This window comes from Nannospalax galili, unplaced genomic scaffold, assembly GCF_000622305.1.
Source record: "Nannospalax galili isolate Female #2095 unplaced genomic scaffold, S.galili_v1.0 scaffold169, whole genome shotgun sequence".
Lineage (NCBI taxonomy): Eukaryota > Metazoa > Chordata > Mammalia > Rodentia > Spalacidae > Nannospalax > Nannospalax galili.
The window spans coordinates 5411474-5428533 of NW_008360327.1; positions in this window are offsets into that span (position 1 = coordinate 5411474).

The window sequence follows — 17060 nt, forward strand, 5'->3', positions numbered from 1 at the left end:
CCAACAACTCAAAAGAAGGTATCTCCTATCTGGCACTGTTGCTTGTTATGTAGCCTTTAGTTATGCATATGGACTCTTAAGAAATTATATTGGCCCCTATAATCTTTGGTTATACGTTCCTTTTGGATAATGGAAAGGAGAGAGAGAGAGAGAGAGAGAGAGAGAGAGAGAGAGAGAGAGATTAAATCGGATGTGAAAATTACAAAAAATCACTAAAAAATACAATGAGGGAAATTGAAAAGTAAAATCCCATTACATTGAAAAACCTAAAAGAAATTGTTGAATTTCATGATGCATATGGCATTCCAAAGCTAAACTACAATGAAGTAAATAATTTAATCACATCTATAATAACCAATTAAATGTAAGCAGTATTTAAAATCTCCAAACTAATAAAAGCCCAGGGCTAGATGGATTCAGCACAGAATTCTGCCTGACCTTCAATGGAAAACTACCACTAATACAACTCAAATATTTCCATAAAATAGAAAAGGAAAGACCACTTTCAACCCTTTTTTATGAAGCTGGTATTAACCAGATGTCCAAATCAGATAAAGAGCCAAACACAAAAGGGTGAATGATAGGCCAGTGTCTCTGATGAACATAGGTGCAGCACTCCCAATAAAACAACTGCAAACTGTATTCAAGAATACTGCCAAAAAGCATTCACCATGAAGTTGGCTTCATTACAGGGATGCAGGAATGGTTCAATATACATAAATCAGTGAGCATAATTCACCACATAAGTAGACTGAAGGACATAAATTACATGAACATTTCAATTGATGCAGAAAAGGTCTTCGAAAAAATTCTACAACACCTCATAATTAAAATCATAGAAATACTAGGGATGAAGGAACAAATCTCAACATAATAAAGGCTATCTATGACAAATCAACAGCTACCATCATGTTAAATCTATAAAAGCTCAGAACATTCCCACTAAGACCATGAACAAGGCACTGGTATCCCCTGAACCACTCTTACTCAATATAGTCTTTAAAGTCCTAGCGACAGGAATAAGAAAAGAGAAGAAAATAAAAAGGGGTGCAAATACAAAAGGAAGAAGTGAATGTGTATTTGCTGAAGACATGATTCTATATATGAGAGACCCCAAATACTCACCAAGAAACTCCTAGAGCTGATAAACACTTTCAACAAATTGGCAGGTTACAATAACATCCAAAAATCAGTAGCTGTGCTATATACCAAAAAAACAAAGAGACTAAGAAAGAAATCAAGAAAACAATCTCATACACAAAATAAATAGAATAAAAACAGAAATAACACCTTTAAATAAAATTAATAAATGGAAAGACCTATATAATGAAAATTTTTAAATATTCAAGTTGAAGAAGGCAACAGACTATGTAGACACTGCCCAAGTATATGGAATGGAAGAATTTTGTGAAAATGACTACTTTTCAAATCTACATATTCAATGCAATCACAATCAAAATTATAATGCAATTCTTCACAGAAATTGAAAACAACCTTACAATTCACATGGAATAAAAAAAGACCCCAGAGAACTGAAACGATTCTGAACAATAAAAATACTGCTGGAGGAATCACCACTCCTTATTTCAAGTTATACTATAGAGCCATCATAAAAATAGCATGATATTGGCACACACACAAAAAAAACCCATATAGATAAGTAGAATGGAATAGATGACCCAGATATAAGTCTAAAAACCTACAGCCACCTGTAGACATTGGATAAAGATAGCATCTTTAATAAGTGGTGTTGGGAAAACTATATATATATGTATATGTAGAATAATAAAACTTGATTCTTCTCTCTCACCATGCACAAAAATCTATTCTAAATTAATAAAATATCTCAGTGCCAAACCTGAAACTGAAACTTCCAGAAGAAAGAGTAGGAAGTACACTTCAGGATATAGGTTCAGCTAAAGACTTTCTGAATAGGACTTGGGTCACCCAGGAAACAGAACCAACAAGTAGGGTAAGACTTCATGAAATTAAAAAGCTTCTGTACTACAAAGGAAATTGTTAATTGACTAAGAGGCAGGCTAAAGTATGGAACATATATTTGCCAGCTATACATCTGACAGAGGATTGATGTCTAGACTACACAAAGAATTTTAAAAAAAAAAAACTAAGCAACAACAACAACAAAAATATCAATTAAAAGGTGGATTATGTTCAAAGCCAGCCTGGTCTACATAGTGAATTCCAGGCCAGCTGTGGCTACAAGGAGACTCTATCTTAAAAAGACCAAAAAAAAAAAAAAAAAAAAAAAAAAAAGGATTATGGACCTGAATAGAGAATTGTTGGAAGAAGAAATATAAATGGCTAAGAAATGTTTTTAAAAATGTTCACCATCCTCATCCATTAGAGAAATTAAAGTTAAAGCTATTTTGAGATTTCGTCTTAGCTCAGTAAAAAGGGCTAAAATTAAGAAAACAAAAGACAACAAATGCTGTTCAAGATATGCGAAGAAAGGAACCCTCCTGCACTGTTGGTGGGAGTGAAAATTGGAAAGCAGTGTGACAGTTTCTCAAAAAACTAGAAACAGATCTATCATATGACCCAGCTATACCACGCCTCAACGTGTACCCAAAGGACTCTATTTCCTACTACAACAACTCATGGTCATCTATGTCCATAGCTTCTCTACTTCTCCACTCACAATAACTAAGACATGGAAACGGCCTAGATATCCATCAGCTAATGAATAGATAATGATAATGTGGTACCCACAAAGTAATGGACTTCTAGTAAAGAAAAATGAAATTAAGAAATTTGCAAATAAATGGATGGAAGAAGAAAACACAATGAATGAGGCAGTCCAGACCCAAATACAAACACCTCATGTCATGCAACGCCAGCAGAGGTCCAAAGAATTGGACACTATTCTATTCAATGTCATTTCTCCAAATTATCTTTTAAAAGACAAAGCTAATTTTATTGCTTGTTACAGAAGATAGGCACTAACAGTTTTATCTTCACAAAAGGTGAGGTAAATAAGTAATATTATTTTATGCTTTAGTTTTTGATAGTCAGGTCTAAGAACAGTCATTCTTTTTGTTAGGACTGGCAAGAATTATGACAAAATAGTTTGTGTTCAGTACAATAATTGCTTGGCACTTTCTATTAAAAATTTAATTAAAATTTTAGAAATTTCCTACAATGAAAAAGAAACCTACTTTAACTTGTCTCCTGTTGGGTAAGGGTTACCTGAAGGATGGTAAATAATATTCACACACAGTCTACTTATATGAATGGGAATTAATTCTCAAGTCATATAGCTCACTATAAAAAATATGAATCTTCAACCAGGCATGATGGTGCATGCCTTTAATCCCAGAACTTAGGAGGCAAAGGCAGGCTGATCTCTGTGAGTTCAAGGCCAGCCAGCTGGGGCTACAGGGAGACCCTGTCTCAAAAAGATTTAAAATAAATGTATCTTCATTTAAATGAGGCCAGACTGTGGCAATGTTGAGATGCTGAGAACGTTAAGCATTAAGACACCATATTCCTACGTATAACTTGAGATACTGCTCACAATGGATTCACAAGGGAAGACTCTGTATTGCTGTCCAGTAAGACTTTCTAATGACAGAACTTGTCAAAACATTAAGCATTATAAACTTTAACAGTGGTTTCAAAATTCCCCGATTGTGATTCCCTAGAATCATTGTTCTGTATTAAAAGGTTTTAAACACTCAACTTAAGGGTCAGCCTTTTCTTCCCCTAGTATATACTACTTTTCTGTTTTACACTGCCCTAGAATGTTTAAACTCTGGGATAGCATATAAATAAGAGCCTTGGAAATCTGAGTTATGGTGGAATGAGCACATTGTTTCAAGGCTGCCTTCTTGGCTTTTTTAAGCCATAGAATAAGAACACTCAAAATCAAATTTATTATAAGTGGCCAGTGATACTCTTTGCTTGGGTAATGAGTCAGAAGATATTTTAAATTTGCTTTCTTAAAAGCTATCTGTTAAAGTAGCTTGTCTCTTCTGTTGGCTTGGTTTAATCTCTAAAGAGTACATTGGAATTGAACTGAATTGACATTTTTACAATTTCCCAAAGGGAGCAAGAGAGTTATGACTATGTTATAAGGTGAGAAATTGGTTTGTGCTTGTGAACACAAGAAAAGAAAGCATCTTTCAAGACAAAGAAGGACATGAATGAAAGGCTCCAATTGCAAAGGTCAAGCCAGGAGATCAAGTTGAAGGCTACTGTGGTCTACAAAGACTGGTGAGGACACAGGCTGGACTCCTGGTCCCCATGGAGAATGTAAAATACCTTAGAGGGCTGGGCAGACAGCTCAGTCGGTAAAGCACTTATTGCTTAAACATGAAAAGATAAGTTTGAGTCCTCAGCTCCCACATAAAGGCCAGTTGTGATGGTATGTTCCTGTAATGTTAGCTTTGGGGATGCAGAGATAAGAGATTGAATCCCTGGGGCTTGATGGCCAGCAAGTCTAGTCATTTATTATAAGGTAGTATTAAAATAAGCTGAGATTTGGGGGACTGGAGAGTTGACTCAGTGGTTAAGAGCACTGGCTACTCTTGCAGAGGACCTAGATTTGGTTCTCAGCCCTAATATGGTAGCTAATAACCTTCTGCAACTCCAGTTCTAGGGGATTCCGATGCCCTCTTTTGACCTCCACTGACATTGCATGACATGGGCACACTTACATACTTGCAGGCAATACACTCATACACGTAAGATTAAAAATAATAAATAAAATATTTAAAAACTAAACCAAGACTGGAGAATGTGGTGCAGAGAAGTGAGACTAAAGATGAGTTTGGTGATTACTGTTTTGCCTGGAATGGGTTATAGTGGGGACAATTTGGAGGAGCCAACAGAAAACTGAACAGATGTTAATGAATAACGTAGTAGAAATGCTCAGCCTGGAGATATTCAATAAGAAAACAGTGCCTAAATTTTCTGCTAAGAGGCTTTAGAACAATAGCAATCAGCTTTTCATGTCGTCATCCTCTGCAGGTTTTTTAAAACTCAAATTTGGGATTCCACCTCAATAAATTCTGATTTAATTGGGCATATTAATAGGTTGACTCTAATTTTCAGTTGTTTGGTGTCACCAGCTCTGATCTATAAATAAGGCTAGCTTTGCTATATGAGGACAAACCATGGCAAGAAAGAACACTATTGGATGGAGACACATGTTTTATAGATATGAATGTTACCAGGTTTTCTCCTTAGCCAAATGAGTTTAAGTTCTCAATTACTTTTCATTTAACACAGTAATATTAATTAAATCAATATTCTCTCTTGATTCTACTAACTGGGTAGTTATTCAGTGGTCCAATTCACTAGACAGAAACTTAAGCCACATAGAAGAGAGACTAAACTTTCAAAAGTCTGGAAATTCAAAATCATGAAGGAAATATTATCATGGTTGATTGTTATAATTGATTAATATGACAAACCATGAAACCCAAGTTTAAAAGTATTTATAGCTTTATCTTATTTCTTGGAAATACCTCAATCTAGAGGAGTTCAAGGGGTTAAATTGTTCGATAATGCAAGACAACGAAGTGAAGATAGCATCATTGCACAGCTCACCTATCTCCTCATCACGACTGAAATGATTGGAACTGAAAGTTTCACACCCTTTCTTGGTGATAATATATGAATCTCATTCTTACTAAATTTCTTTAAAAAGAGTGGTTTTTCTTTCCATTTCCATTCCTTTTCTTTCACTTCTGTCTTCCCCCTCTGAATCCTTTTCTTCCTACTCTTTGTCTATCTGTCTGTCCCTCTCTCTCTCTCTGACATATGCATGTATGCAAGTATGCTTTCTTGTGCAAGGATGTGCAGAGCCCAGAAGATGTCCTTGGGATGTCTTCCTCAATCAATTCTCCATTTTAGTTTTTGAAACAGGGTGTCTCATCATCCTGGCTAAGTCTCAGTTGTCAATTTGACATACCTGGGAAGAGAGAACCTCATTTGAGGAATTTCCTGCATTGGCTTGTCTTGTGCCCATGTCTGTGAGTCATTTTCTTAATTTTTGGATGATATTTCAAGGCCAACTAACTATGGGTAGTGCTACTGCTGGGCAGGTGGTCCTGGGGTGTGTAAGAAAGCAGGCTGAGCACATGCCAGAAAAGCAAGCTAGTAAGTCGCATTACTTTATGGTCTGTGCTTCAATTCCTGCCTCCAGGTTTCTGCTTGAGCTCCTTCCTCCTTCCCTGGCTTCTCTTGATGAAGGAGTGTACTGTAAGCTGAAATAAACCATTTCTTCCCAAATTTGGTTTTGGCCAGCATTTTTTTTTTTTTTTTTTTAAATCATAGCACAAGAAAGCTAATAGCACAGAAGTCGCTACCAGGATCATAGGCATTGCTATGGTGGACCTGATCATATTCAGGTGAAGATTATGGAAGCCTTTGGAACTTTGGCCTAGAAAAAAGCTTTTGAGTGATTAGAACTTAGTGAGCTTCTCTGTGGGAGCTTGAAGAAACACAGATGGTAGAGCCCTGGTTTGCAGTGTTTCAGAGGGAAGTTTGAGAGTCAATCAAAGACTCTAGCAGGACTATTTGTGTGATATTTTGAATTGAGAATCAGGGATTTTGTTTAGCTGATGCTGAAAAAAGCAACTGTGGGGGTACACGCCTTTAATCCCAGCACTTGGGAAGTAGAGGCAGGCAGATCTCTGTGAGTTCAAGGCCACCTGGTCTACATAGTGAGTTCCAGGACAGCGGGGGCTACAGGGAGACCCTGTCTGAAAAAGACCAAAAAAAAAAAAAAACCCAAAACAAAACACTAGTACTAATAATGTGAAACCTTTGGTTTGACCATTGATTCTGATTAGCTAGGACTGAAAAATCAGCTGTGATTAAGAAGGGGCCACTTATTTCTTCAGGGTTATTGCACAAAAGCCTTGGTCCAGAAGGGGGCACAGGCTGCATCTCAAGCTTGTAGCTGAGCTTGTTAATATGTAGATGTCCCAAAATGGTACAGATTTTGAAGGCATGAAGGTACCATGGAGAGAAACTGAGGTTTGGCAACTTGTGCAGCCATGAGAGGCCATTGGTAAAGGTGCAACTCAAGGATTGATGGAGTCACGGAGAGAATCTGAGGCTTGACACTGTGTTGGGCCAAAAGAGGCCATTGGTGAAGGTGAAGCTTCAGTTGCAGTAGAAAGCCCAGGTTTTAAGAGATGCCAGAACTATGGGATGACCACCAAGGATGCAGCCAGTGTGGAGTGGAGCTAGTCTGAACCTATGAGACAAGCTGTGTGTGCTGTGGATAGCAGAACCAGAGAAGTGGAGCTGCCCTAGTCCTTTGGAGCTCAGAAAATAATGAGTGTGCCCCAGATGTACAGCACTGAGTCACATTGCTGGACTCTGGTTTTACTTAAGTGTGCCTAGTTCTTCCCTTTTAAAATAAGAAAGCCTGTAATTATTTTTTTATTTTACAGGAGCCCATAGATGAGAAAATTTGGATTATTTTAGGGAAATTAAGATTTTAAAGTGTTAGAATTTTTAAAGAATATGGGACTTTCAAAGTTGTACAGTGTTTTATCTTGTGATATTAACAAGAGACCTTGGTGACAAGAAACAAAAAATTTATAGTTTTATAATGATATGTTTGTGTGTCAAGTTGAAAAGGGTCAATTGTTCTGGTTAAGCTTCAGTTGTCAACTTGACATACCTAAGAAGGGGGAAAAGGCATTATCTGTATTGGATTTGTGTGGGAGACAGGCTTGAGCCTAGGGTGATATTGCAACTGTCAGGGTCACGTGGTTTCCAGGAATCCAGGCTCTGTAATCTGAAACCCAGCATGCTAATGAGGCATCCTATCCTCTATTCTGTGATAGGACGTTTAGTTTGTTATGCTAATAAGACGCTAAGCTTGTTATGCTAATAAGGTATCCTACTTGCTGTACTGTGATTGGACCACCACCCCTATATAAGCTTTTGCCTTCATGCAATAAAGCAGACCTGTGTCACTGAACCTGGTCTCCTGTGTCTGAATGTGGCTCCACCGACACAGTCTCCTCACCAGCCCTGGGGTCCGGGACCAGGCAGAAGCAGCGATGACAGGAGGCAGCACAGGGCAAGCAGAAGAGCTGCCTCAGCACCAGGTGAGCAGAAGAGCAGCCTCAGGCCAGGGCGAGTGGAGGAGCAGCCTCGATGCCCGTGAGAACGAAGGAGCGGCACCCACGAGAACAGAGGAATGGCCACCGCCGCTGGTGGTGACTGCAGATTTGCCTATGGGTATGTCTATAAAACATTTTCTAGATTGTTGAATGATGTGAGAGAATCCTGCTCACTGTGGGTAGAGGCACCCCTAAGCAGGAGTCACAGGCTAGAGAAGCAAACCAGTAAGCAGCTTTCCTCCATGGTGTGTGTTTCAGTTCCTGTTTCAGGTTCCTGCTTGAGCTTCTGGCTTTTCTTGATGAAGGAAGGTACTGTAGGCTGAAATAAACCCTTTCCTCCCAAAGTTGGTTTTGACTAGTATTTTATCACAGCGATAGAAAGCTAATACACTCACCAAACTTGGAGCTTGTTGTTTGAGATAGACTGTCTGTCCAACAAGTCCTTGGGGTCTACCTGTCTCTGCCATCCAGTGCCCAAGTTATGAATATGTGCCATCATATCTAGACTAAGTGGGTGCTGTAATTCTGGTCCTCATGCTCATGCAACAGGACATTTATCCACTGAGCCATATCCTCAGGCCCATGGTTTTTAAAGTCCTGTCTCGTGTGGATACGGTTTCAGTTCAGTAATATTTCATTAATTTAGGAGACAATGTGACAGAATTGCAGTCCAGAGAACTGAATTCTGGTACTGGCTTATGTCACTAAAGTGACTTTGACTTAGTCCATCAATCAAGTTTATTTTCTTTATTTACATACTTTCATAATTTGGATAAATAAATTCTATCAATTTCCTACCAAAAATGAAACCATAGAGCTGTAGTCACTAAAGGGTACTTTTGGTTGTTTTGTTTTGTCTCCTAGTAACTGCAGCCGGCCTGGAACTCTATGTATAGACCAGGCTGGCCTTGAGCCCACAGAGATCCACCTGCATCTGCCACCTGAGTACTGAATATAGTAAAGGTTTTTAATCTGTGATTCATTTGGAATAGTTTATTCCTGATCTGTACTATTGTGACATCATCATCTTCTGGAAATCTGGCAATTTACAGTAGAATTTACTGAATTTTATTTTGAAAACTTTGTAATCATCACCTTCATCAAATAACAAGACGTAGTGCATGCATTGAAAAACATTACAATCATGGTCCACACTCTGAGCTTCCTGCACAGTATCAACTAACCAGGAGAGACAATTTAACAGCCCCATGTTCTTTAGCAGATAAGGCCTGGAATTAATCATAGTAACCTTAGATATCCTCTATCTAAAGTCTTGAGTGAGACTCTCTGTGTTTTTGTTCATTAAATATATTCTGCTCTTCATTTCAATTGTATAAAACAAGATTCTTTTTTTAAAAAAAATTATTATTTTTATTTTATGTGTGTATGTATGTATATTGCCTGCATGTAGGTAAGTGCACCCATGACGTGCAGTGCCCGTGGAGTTCGGAAGTGGCTGTTGGATCCCCTGGGACTGGAGTTACAGACAGTTGTTAGCTGCCATGTGGGTGCTGGGATTCGAACCCGGGTCTTCTGCAAGAACAACCAGTGTTCTTAACCACTGAGCCATCTCTCCAGCCCCAAAACAAGATTCTTAAATTGTTTCTTCTCTCCTGTTTCACACTCTCTGTGAAATGGTTCAAACCTACAGCTCCATAAGGGTTTGATAATCCAGACTAATACCTAGTATACTGGTCACCCTCTCCACAAAATTTAGTTAATTTGAAAAATTTACTGAAAATTGAAAACATGGAGCTTATAGATCAAAAATTACAAAGATCTGATATTCTCTGTTCCATTTGATTCAATCCAACTTTGATCTCCTCTGAGATTTTTGTTTGAATTCCTGAGATTTTCATTTCAATCTTTGTTTAAGTTTGGCTTTTCTTCAGAGATTCTCTTTATTGGCGTCTAATTTCGTGCCTGAATTATTTTAGTTATTTCACTCAACTCTTTGTGTTTTCACAGTCTTCATTTAACATTTTATTCATATAGTTTTTGAGTTACAGGAAAATATTTATAATTGCTCTTATGAAATCATTGTCCTTTGTATCAAGTTAGGTTTCCAGTCTCAGGAAATATCATAATGGAGGTGCTAATTTCTAGAGATGTGATAAGACCTAGGCATCTGAACTTGTGTCCATAATGGCGTTTCTTGGTATGGTTAAGTGATCTCATCTTTGTTGAATGGACATTTGTATATTTGTTTGCTGTTTCCCTAACTTGTCAGGTTGTGAATTCAGCTGAGTGCTGCTTGGTGATCAGACTTGGGGCCACTTCGTGTTGATGTATAAATGGGGTGTGAGAAATAATTAGGGCTGGGTATAACTTTTGAGTCAAGCACCAGAACAGATGCCATGTGGTCCTAGAGCAGCAAGGTTGGCCGACTGGCTGTTAGCTGAGCTAGTTGGCAAACAGATTTGTGTTGATTTTTTATTGGAGGGACAAGGCTGATTCCAGTTCAGTGGCAATGAAGAAAGTGTGTTCACATAACTCTTGATCAGTTCTGTCTGTCTACACAACCCCAGCTATGCCCGAGAATGTGCAGATGACTGTAAGGGTAGGTTAGGTGAGATTCTCTAATTGATTAAACTGGGCCAGTATGAAGGCAGTGAGACCCCAGCTAGGCCCTGTGAGAATGGGTTGGTGGCCTGGGGGAATGGGGTGGTGGAAATAGAACACTGGGGCCAGGATTTCTCATAAGTCTGGGAGATCTCTCACGTCTAGGGGCTGCAGAAAGCAGCAAGACCTGTGAAGCCTGGGCACTGGGAGGGAAGGCTGGGATTAAGGAACTCACAGATATGAAAGAACTCACAGGTATTGTGGGACTCATGTGTGGAAGGTGCATGGATCTGTGCAACTGGAGCAGCAGTGGAATGCTGGGGATAGAACTCCAAGGCTGCAGGGAGTAGCCTGACCCCAGAAGGCCTGATAGCTGTGGTGGCAAAAGCTGAGGGTTGGAGTTAGAGAACTCATGGGGCTTGGGGAAATTTCAAGTCTGGGCCATGCATGACGCTCCATAACCCTAGCAGGCCTGAGAGTTGAGATGACTGACAGGGAAGGATGCCCTAAAGATTTTATACTCTGAAAAGAGATATCACTTACCTAGCTATTTAATTCCTCATATTTGAAGATCCCTGCTACCTGAGGGCTATTAGGATTCGTTCTTGTGTATGCCATAGTCCTGCGTATTGCCCAGCCCCTGGTTTAGCCTGTCTGGAATGATGGTGTTCTTATTCTTAGGGATTCCATACCAGTCCTGTTCCTTGTAAAAATACTGGTTTGCTCCATATTCTCCGTAATCTTATAGAATTTTTAAAAGGAATTTGATTTCCACCTTTTTTTGTATGGTATTTGTTATGTAAAATTGATTTTCTTGAAACTTTAGCAAAAATACAGGCTTAAAACTCTCTTGCTAAAATGAGCTTCTGTTATATTTGAATATTATTAAAATGTTATGAGTTTGTACTTTTTGACTTTTTTTTCCTAACTTTATTCATCAAGCACAGTCTTAGACCTTCATTTTGTTTTTCAAATTTGTTCCCGATTGTTGAATAGGCGACGTACGTCCTTCAAAAGGACTAGCAACCTGTTGGAAGTCTGAACCCTGAAAATGACTTTGTAGGAGGGGAAGGAAACAGTCACTCTTCGCACCCAAGGGTCTAAGGACAGACATGGAAGAAGCCAGGGAGGAGGTGGGAGTTTCACCATCTTGGTCCAGCGGGCTGGCAGCCGCAGATCTGCAAAGATCAGCCAAGATGTAGGACAAAAAGCCCACAGATGTCCATGTCCACGCCTTTGTAAGGGACCCCTTCCCGGATGTCACAAGCTCTGTAGGAAAACCTAAATAAACATCTTTATTCCCTAAACTGTAGTTTTTATTGGTCAATCATAAAGAAAGCTGTGATTCATGAGGATAGTGAGCTGGGAAGCCAAGATGGTGCACAGTGCAGGCCTCCCAGAAGTAAATTTGACTTTACACCCATCCTATTGATTCTTTCCTCCATGTGATGTCATGATCTGAGAGGAGTCTGTGAGTACAGCATCTTTCCACTGTGCAGCTGCTTTTCTTAGGCTGGGTTGCTGTGCTTTCCCATGAATACCTACTAGCTATTTGAAGTGTGGCCTGTTCTTGTATGTATTAGATACCTTGTTCCTTTTCCTCTTTTTATTTTGTCCAGTTGTCCAAAGAATTCAGATATTTGCATATTTGTTAATTTATTCCTGTTTGTATTGTATTGTGTTGTACTGTACTGTGTTGCCTTGTATTGTACTGCATCATATTGTGGGTTTTGGAAATATCTTGCTATCTAGTTTTGTTATAAATGTTCATTTTTATTATTATTTTCTTATTTCATTGCTCTTCTGCTTTTATGTTGGGTTTGGGAAAAGTAATTTAATGCTTATTTTATTGTCCTAGAGCTCTTTCAACTGTGCATACCTTGGCTCATTTATCAAAACGAGCCTGGTTGACCATTACTAGATAGCAGTCTGTCATTTCTTTCAATAAAAAAGATATTTATTGAATCCCTGCTCTTTTAATGGCCCTAATAGTCTTTTTAAATTGTTCTGAATATATTTTGAAAGTAATATATGTGTGCATGTATTTAAATTATTCAAGACAATTGGATATTGCAAATTTCAGATGACACACAGCTTAACCAATTTTCTCAGTTTATGCAAACAAAGTTTAATTAAGTAATATTTATTTTGTGAAAGATTGACATGGCATATACACTGTACTGGCTTCAAATCTGCCCATTCTTGGTGGCAGCCAAAGGATTTTAAGATGTTTGAATTTGAGGAATACAGAAGTATGACTCATTCCATTGCCTCTTAATTTTTAAAAATATTTTATTTATTATTTTTATTTTATGCTTATGAGTGTATTGCCTGCATGTATGTGAGTGCACCCATGTTGTGCAATGCCGTGGAGTTCAGAAGAGGGCATCGAATTCCCTTGGAACTGGAGTTAAGGATGGTTCGTAGCCGCCATGTCATTTCTGGGAATTGAACCCAGGTCCTCTGCCAGAGCAGTCAATGCTCTTAACCACTGAGCCATCACTCCAGCCCCACCTCTTAATTTTTGTATCACTAATTACCCTATGAAACTTCTTTAAAAAAAGAATCTCATGCTGTTATATAAACTTTATGTGACAGTCTTTGAAATATGCTTGCATTTAAGAAAATCTGTATATTTCTGATGTATGAAATATTTGAATTCCATGCTCTAAAAAAGTGAATTCATCTTTTTAGAATAGATCATGCAGGTAAATGTAATATATTTAGTGGAAAAACAGACATTCAGCAGTCGGAGTGAATACCAAGAGGGAGGACAACAGATTAAATCGGGAAAATGCTACGGAGCAGTGTGGGAGCTAAAAGGGGATGGTAGTTCCATAGTGTTATGGTTCTGTCATATAGTGTTCATCATAATGCTTAGGAATATATATATATATATATATGATTAAGTATTCCTCTTTATAATGTTTTATATTATGTTGTGCTGTATATTCTGTATTACATGTGTACACATAGTACATCAACCCCTAGAGCTCACTTAAGAGTCAGATAATTAGTCATAAAGTATTTTCTGGGGCTGGAGAGATGCTCAGCGGTTAAGTACACTGGCTGTTCTTGCAGAATACCCAGACTCGAATCCCAGCACCCACATGGCAGCTAACAATTGTCCATAACTCCAGTTCCAGGAGACCTGAAAGCCTCTTCTGTCTTCCATGGGCATTGCACGACATGGGTGCACTTATACCTACATGCAGGCAATACACACATATACATAAAAATAATAAATAGAATATTAAAAATTTTTCTGGTGAACCTAGAAGTCAGTAAACACTTCTCATTTAAAACTTGATACTATATTGTTTCACATATTTCTGAACTTTGTATAATCATTGTGATTTAGTTTGTGTGGGGCATGTGTGTCTTTGCACAATGTATTTCTTCATGTAGATAAGAAGATAAAGTCGTTACTTTGTTTTATAACTGGAGAATGCAATATTCCCCACGAAAGTATTTGTTGAATGCTTAAGCCTAAGCTGGTACACTATTTTTGGAGATTATAAAAATTTTAGGAAGTGGTGCTTAGTTAGAAGAAACATGTCTAGATAGTTATACCCGGTCCGTAGACCTTTCTTTGCATTCTGCTTCGTTGAGTTGAAGAATGATCCCCCAGTGCATGCTACAAACGCAGTGATGTTTCACTCAACAGTGATGTTTCTTATCCTGGGGTTAAGAAACCTTGGCGTTAACCCTCTCAAGTTACATTTTAATGTATAATTTTATTGTTTTTGCACATTTTATATAGTATATCTTATTTTTTATGTGTATGCATATATTTCCTGCATGTAGGTAAGTGCATTTGTGTCATACAATGCCTGTGGAGGTCAGAAGAGGCTGTTGGATCCCCTGGAACTGGAGTTATAGGCCATTGTTAGCTACCATATCAGTGCTGGGATTTGAACCCGGGTCTTCTGCAAGAACCACCTTTGTTCTTAACTGCTGAGCCATTTCTCCAGCCCTATATATTAGATCTGAATCAAATTTAGACACCCTCCTCTATCCATGCTCCCCATGATCCACCCCCAACCAGATTTCATACATTCTGTCAAATGTTAAGTCTTATCCAGTCAAGTATTTGGACCTAGATATCCCTTGGTACAAGCTCATCTACCAAAGTCTAGACAGCCTATCTAGAGTCACTCCCTTAAAGAAAATTTATCCTTGCTCACCCAGCAATAATCAGTTGCCAGTAGTTCCTTAGTTAAGGTTGGGGTGGGGGGACCTACTGCCCATTTCCCCAGTTCTATGCTGGGATTTTGTCTGATTGAGTTTGCATGGGTCTTATACATCCTGTCATCATTGTTGCAAGTTCATAGCTCCCAGAGACCTGAAGGCTCTGTTTCTTTATGTAGACGCATCAACCCTGGCTCTCATGATCTTTCTGCCATCCTCTTCCACAATGGTCCCTGGGCCAAGGGTGGGTGAAGTTTAACATAGGAGTCCTATCCAGGGTAATGCATTATTCTCTCTCTTATTCTTTACATCTTAGATAGTTGTGGACTTCTTTATGCATCACACTCTATTGTATGAGGCAGCTTAGCTAGTGAGAGTTGAGGGATGTATTAGTATCCTCTCTATCCTCTGTTCTGCTATGTTCTATGAGTCTTAGATGTAGAGATTCCACTGCAGATGTGTCACTTAGGGCTTGGTGTCTCTGAGACATATATTTTCTGTGTGTGATTAGTTGTGGAATTCTGTAATAGCCTTCATTTGTTACAAAAAAGAACTTCCTTAATGAGTGATGTATGACATACTTGTCTTTAAATATAAAGATCTATATATAGTATACAGTGAGAAACTTCATTTGTCCAGAGATATGGTAGAGACAGGGTTTCTCTATGACCTCTCCAGCCATTTGTATTTGGGTATATTCACAGTGCCACACATGAGTTCCTTCCCCTTATGAGGACTTTTAAGTCTAATTAGATAGCTAATGATTACCCCCTAAATAAAAGTGCCTCAACTGCACCAGTTGAGACAGTTTGCTATGCCAGTCACTGTGGTTAACTGGCTTATAGATGGATTGGACCACTGAATGATTTTCTCTCTTAGCAGCTTGCATAGTGTCCTCTAGAGCTATGAGAGACAGTCTTCAGGAAGGAGGCTTCCTGAGATATCACTCCAATTCCTGTATCCAAAGTTTGTCCTGTCTTCAGCAATAGTGTCTTACTTTAAAGTTCTGGGTGGTAATTAAGGACTATGGCAATAGCCTGTTATTTGGGGAATCTCCTGGACTACCCTGACCAACAACTCAAAGGGAGGTTTCTCTTGTCTGGCACTGTGTTCCTTGTTATATAACCTTTAGGTATACTCATGTACTCACGTTCAGATATTATATGTGTATTTTTCAGGGTGTTTTGGGGTTACTAGATACCCCTTTGGTTTTTCACATCACCTAAGCTTTATTTATACCCCCGTCTCCTTGTCTAACCTCCCTCCCCCTCCAGTTTAAGGACCCCCATTTTTCTCATAATACCTATAATAATCCTCTTTCTCTTGAGTTCCTTATTCTTCTTTACCCACATAGTTCCTTGAATTTCCTTCCCTCCTCCCTCCTCCCTTCCCAGTTGGATACTCCCATTTCCCCCATTTCCCCATTGGTATTATCTGTTTCCTACCACCCCCCTCTCTCAGGCACTTTCTTTTCCTTTATCTTTGTGGTTCTTTTCCATTTTCCTGACTCTGCTGTTACATCAGGATCTATACTCACATATAAGGGACTGGTGCTAAGATACACAAACGAGGGAGAACATACGTCACTTGCTTTTCTGAGTCAGTGTTACATCACTTAGTATAACAGTTTGTAGTTCCATCCATTTACCTGTAAATTTCATGGTTTTGTCTTTCCTTACCGGGGGTAGACCTCAACTCAACTCAACCACATTTTAATTATCCATTCCTCAGTTGAGGGACATTTAGGTTGATTCTATGTCTTAGCTATTGTGAAAAGAACAGCAGTAAACATGGATGTACATGTCATTTTTACAGTAGAATGAGTCCTTTGCATATATGCCAAGGTGTGGTACAACCAGATCATATAGTAGATTCATATATAGTTTTTTTAAAGTTTGCCACACTGCTTTCCATAGTGGTTGCATGAGTCTGCAATCCCACCCCCAGTGAATGAGCATTCCCTCTTCTCCATATTCTCTCCAGCATTTGGTATCTTTTGTTCTCTTGTTCTTAGTCTGACTGGGATAAAATGAAATCTTAAAGTGGTTTTGATTTGCATTTCCCTAATTACTAAGGATGTTAAAGGTGATTTTAGTCATTTTTACTTCTTCTTTTGCCGGCTCTGTTCAGATCCATGCCCCTTTTTTTCTTTAAATAGGTTCATTTGTTTTCTGTATTCTTTGTTTTTTGCATTCTTTG